The sequence below is a fragment of the Nicotiana attenuata genome, unplaced genomic scaffold (genome assembly GCF_001879085.1).
Source record: "Nicotiana attenuata strain UT unplaced genomic scaffold, NIATTr2, whole genome shotgun sequence".
Classification (NCBI taxonomy): Eukaryota; Viridiplantae; Streptophyta; class Magnoliopsida; order Solanales; family Solanaceae; genus Nicotiana; species Nicotiana attenuata.
The window spans coordinates 463,215-468,898 of record NW_017670598.1 but is presented as its reverse complement, the minus strand read 5'-3'; positions in this window follow the sequence as shown (position 1 = coordinate 468,898).

Sequence of the window (5,684 nt, the reverse complement as noted above, 5' to 3'; positions counted from 1 at the left end):
TTAAACGGTTGTTTGAGACGTGCACTTATTTGTTTCTGCTTGTGGAGGTAAAATGTGAGCCTTTAATTGTTCCCCCTTTTAAATGTAGTCCTACTTGTTTTGGTTGACGTTTAGACTTTTCTCTTTTAAATACCTTAGGATGGTCTAGAACTACCCAAATTAGAGGTCCTAAATACCTCCAGGACCACAAGGAAGGGACGGGTAGTGCACGCATAGGATATCTTTCAAGGTTGCTAGAACGCTTTAGGCTCTAACCAAGGGGAGGGAATGGGGTAGTAAGGATATGATGACTACGCGCTAATGTCATGTGTAGCCTCTCATTGAGGAGTGATTACCGGGCATTGTGTGGGTATGATCCTCTAGGCTAATCAACCTAGGACCCCCTTTCCAACCCCCGTTGTTTAAATGAATTTGCTTTTCTTCATATATGTGCAACTTGTTCAAACCTTTTTCCTTTGTATCATTACTTGGATCATACATGTGCTTAGAATGTCAAAACATGCCTTTACTTGCAAGTACGTGCTTAAACTATTAAGAATAAGTTCGGCCGGGACCCTCCGTTATGGACCGCGAGGGGTGCCTAACACCTTCCCCTCAAGGTTATTTCGAGCCCTTACCCTAAATCTCTAGTAATGCAAACTAGTCCATGAGTTAATTTCTCAAGGTGCCCTAACGCACCATAATTCGTTAGGTGGCGACTCTTCAAATACCCAATTTCAAAAGGAAACGAGATCGATCCCCTCCATGAAATGTCGAACCCCGGACGTTCTCCGCGAGGAGGAAAAAAGGGGATGTTGATGCTGATTATGCTGGTTATCTGGTGGATAGCAAAAGCACTTTTGGGATGCCACATTTTTTGGGATCGTGTCAAATTTCATGGGGTACAAGAAAACAAAACTCCGTGGCTCTTTCAACTGCAGAAACTGAGTATGTGGCAGCTGCCTCTTTCTGTACTCAATTGTTGTGGATCAAGCAGCAACTGGAGGACTTTGGTGTGTTTTCTGATTGTGTGCCATTACTATGTGATAACACCAGTGCTCTCAACATGGCAAAGAACCAACCCAGTTCAGCACAAGAGAATAGAGCACATTGATGTGCGACATCATTTTCTCAGGGTTAGTGTTGAAAAAGGTCTTATTTGCATGAAGTTTTGCAAAACAGAAGACCAAGCAACAGATATCTTCACGAAAGCACTGAGCAGAGAGCACTTTGAAAGGAATCGATTGGCACTGGGGTTGATAAAATCAAACTGAGCACCTGGTCCCTCAATGATTGGCTATGAAAGAATGAACAGGTAAAACAGCTAAAAAGTATTTTTTGGCAAGTTCTAACTCATTTCTATACCGTTACAGGTAGACACGCATGGAAATTACAGAGCAAACAAGAAGCTAGTGTCATTGCATCTTGGTAAAAGGAAGCGACTCACATTTACAAAATTAAGTCAGGGAACCCGGTTCCCTTGACTCAGGTTAGTAGTTCCTTTGTGCACTCATGCATATCTTTTTAACGGCTGTAAAAGTGCCACGTCATTAAAATTTCAGTTTCTCTTTTCCATCTCTTTAGAACCCAAACGTCGTACCTATTATTAAACGACCTATCTACCCAGCAATCTATATCCATTTGTAACTAGTCTTTCACCCTCTTTAAATAAACCCAAACGTTGTCTCTTTCATCACTATTCACATCAAAGCAAAAAATACCCCTTTTCTCTCAAAACCAAACACTCTTTCTCTTTTGTTCTCACTGAAAATCTTCATTGTTCTTAGCCATGTATGTGCGTACACATGTGGCATGAGTTAACCATGCTAGACTTCTTTTTGCTTATTAATTGTGACTAATCTTTTTATGATGCCAAAAGGGAGAAAATTAATTGAGGAGGAACAAGTTCAGGGGGAATACAGAAAATATTGTATATTACTTTGGTTATCAGGGGGAACTTCAATTACAAGTTTGTCATCATCAAAAAGGAGGAAATTGATAGGTCATGTGCCCTGTTTTATTTTGATGATCTAACAAGCTTAATGATAAGAACCAGATGGGAACCTGTTACACATCCTCAAAGTGCTCAAGAACAACAAGTCTCAAGTCGGGCACAAGTTCCAACAATTAGAGTCAAAGAAATGACAGAGGGAACATATGGACATCAGTTCCCTTGCTGACTGTACCAGTCAACTCCCCACAGCTGTAAAGTCGCTGCAACTGTTCCTCTGCACACACGCAACAGTACAAACAGTGCATCAGTCACTTTATGGGGAATGCCTTGTACCAAGTATTTGCTTGCATCATCCAAGTGACATCACTTGGGTAATATTAACATGAAGCAAAGGAAAAATATACACTTGCATATCCGAGAATTAATCAAGTTTCCTCTCAAGTGTGTTGCCATCTTGCAAGTGACTTCTAGGCTTTAAGAACAAAGAACAACATAACGAAGGACCAGTTTCCTGCATTGTGTTATTATATGTCCTTAGTTGTGTTGCACCTTTGTTACAGTGCTTTACTTGTACTTCCTACTTAGCTTAGCTAGAAGCATTGTGTAGGAAATCATTTGTAAAACAATAAACCTTGTGTTTCTGTCTTGGCTAGAGTTAGCCGAGTTGTGAGCCTTGTAATAGAGTTATTACAAAGGGGCTTGTAATAGAGTTATTACAAGTGAGTGAGGGATTAAGAGTTTAATTCCTAGGTTACAATAGTTTGTACTCTGAAGTTTGCTCAGTAGTGAAGTTGAAATCCTACGACTGTTGGTCGTGGTTTTTAATTCCGTGAGCTGGGAGTTTTCCACGTAAAACTCTACTATGTTATTTACTTACTGCTGTGTGTGTGTTCTGTGTCAACTGCTAGAGAACCAGGTTCTCTATACAGTTTGGTGGACCCTTAGTTTCTATCAACAAGATTATTATTGTTGTTGTTCTAATAATTTTGTATAAGTTTTTATCTAACAATTAAAGATATGTTTGATATCGACTCAATTATTTGAAGTTATCATTATACATGGTTCTAAGAATTGTTAGAAGATTTTCAGTTTAGCACTTTTAAATTTTTGTTAGCTTGGTTCTAATACTTTTTTAAGTGACTTATGTGTATTTACGCTATTAGTGCATAAAACTCACACACTTAAAATACATGAAATGCTAGAAAAGATGGATATTATGAGTACATTGGGGTTGTGTGTGTGTGTGTGTGTGGTGGGGGGGGGGGGGGTGTTTGTAATAGATAGACTAGTCTGTTATCCAACTCCATAGCAGTAAACTTCATTTCTTTAAAGTACTTCATGATTATTGTTGTAAGTCATTTACAAAATGAACACATTGTTAAGAATGAGGAGCATTGGATAGAACAGTTTTCGGCATCACTTGAGAAACTAATAAACAAGAAATGAAAATCAAGTTCCTACAATTGCTTCCTACTGTTCTAACATCTGTTAGCCGGAAATGTTGGGGATGTTTGTTACTCGAGTTGCTACAGCTTTTTTGAAAATATGTTGAATGTGTTTAAAACAGAATAACATGGCTGAGTGTGAAAAACAGTAGAAAATAACATGACTGAGTTCAAGTATAAAGTCAAAACAGTGAGGAAATATCAATAAAAATCCCCGAAGGGTTCAAATAGTTGGCACGAGGCCCAAACATGGCATTCAGCCCAAATAATGATGATAGCAAATAGATTTCAAAACAAATTATATATTTGAGTTCGTGGGTGAATGGGTAATTGGGTTTTGGTAATTTCGAGATTGGTATCAATTATTGATTGTTTTCGCTTGGGATTCGTTCCCTTAGCATATGTCATTAATCTGAATCTGGTCGGAAAATTAGTGATTTCTCAAAAGGTAATGTCCATCTTGGTTTAGAAAAACTTTTCTCTTTGAAATATTATTTACATCTACTTATTAGTTAGTAAACAAACTAGCCGGTACTAGCCGTTGGAGCAACACCTATATAAACATGGTCTTTGAAGACCTAAAGACATACTTTCTAACATAACTTTCTGAATCATCTTCTTCCTTCTATATGCTGGGTTTCTTTCTTGAGTTTTCTGCTAGTTCATTTCCCAGTTTAATAACAGGAAGAGTTTGTTGAATCCTGGGGGATACGCCTAATTTTATTCTTTACTGTGTGGGCGAAATATCCTTAAGAACAGTGTCTTTAACGCGCCTCAAGCTAATTCTTATTCTCAAAACCAATTTTTCTAACAAACTTAAGGATATTTCTAAATAGTGCTTATGGAGAATATCGATTCTAAGGGTCGTTACATGCTATTCAAAATGGCTAACGCGAAAGAAACATAAAATTTCTCCATTAATCTAGAATCTCGAGAGTAATGGATGACATGTGAATAAATAACTAATGAGTTGCATAGTTTATGTGATAATCATTGGCTGAAGCTATATTATTAGCTTGTTAATTATAAAGTAGAACTCTTTATGAGTTGTAAAAAGATTATCTCCTTAACCTGAAATTTTAAAAATGTGGGGACCGTGGTGTCCGGAGTTATATAGCCCGATCCTAAAAAGGAGAAAGGTGAGAAAAATATTGTTTATTAATATTATAATAATGCCTTACAAATTAAAATTTTTTGTGGCAAAAATTTATATTGGAAGATCAAAATTATATTGTAGTTCTGGCTCTGAAAAATTGGTCTCTTAGTAATTTGGGTGAAGAAATTATTGAATTATGGCATGTTTTATATTAATTTGAAATATTTAAGTAGAAGTTAAAATTGCTTCTATGTTCAAAAAATTTATTTCAGGTATTTGATTATGGAAGATATCAAAAGAAAATAAATTCTTATATGTGTTGAAAGATGTTTCAAAAGGCACTTGTATGGAAGTCAAGTTCCATTTCATTTGAGATGATGTTATGTCTTACTTGAGAAATACTATGACTTAGTATTCTATGTGTGAATTTTACACTGTTTTAGAAGGATACAGTGATGATATTGAATCTCTGATTCAGATGTGAAAAACTCACTAGTGATTGTGTGATCACCTTTTGATGGGGTGTTATGATATTGAAATTGTCTGGGAATGAGGTTGATTAAGCAACTTCTTGGTGAATATTTCACTAGGAACGAAGCCGACAACATTTGTGTCGATGAATTGTGATTGCCAAAGCGCAATAGCCATTGTAGGAAAATAAATCTTTCAGTGGGAAGAGTAGATACATTCTCTAGAGACATAATGTGATATAGCAATTGCTAAGAGATGAGAATTTTATGTGTAGTCAAAAGAGGATTTGGCCGATCCTTTGACTTATAAGTGAAACATCAAGGGGTTGAGACTTTTTACCAATTTGAGATGTATCAACAATGATGGTAACCCAACCTATGTGATTGGAGATCCATGAAGTAGGTTCATATGGGTAATAACAAGTCAATTAGTTGATCAAATGTGCACTATTAAAGTATGTCTCTTCCTATGGTGTATGTGTACACAGTGCAAGACTGCAAGGAATGTGAGGTTGAGTTATTAAACTCTTAATTCAATAATCTATAGCCTTTTGTAGGTGGTGTATTGTGCTGCAGAATACACTTTATGGATGGATCTATATGAGTGTGGAGTGGGGCAGCTCCTATGAAATTTATGGCAAAATTTCTAGAGCACTCATGAAAACTAGGCGCGCGCATGACCTATTCGCGCAAAACCGCGATAACAACATAAATTGTGGGGGTGTAATATGATGAATAAG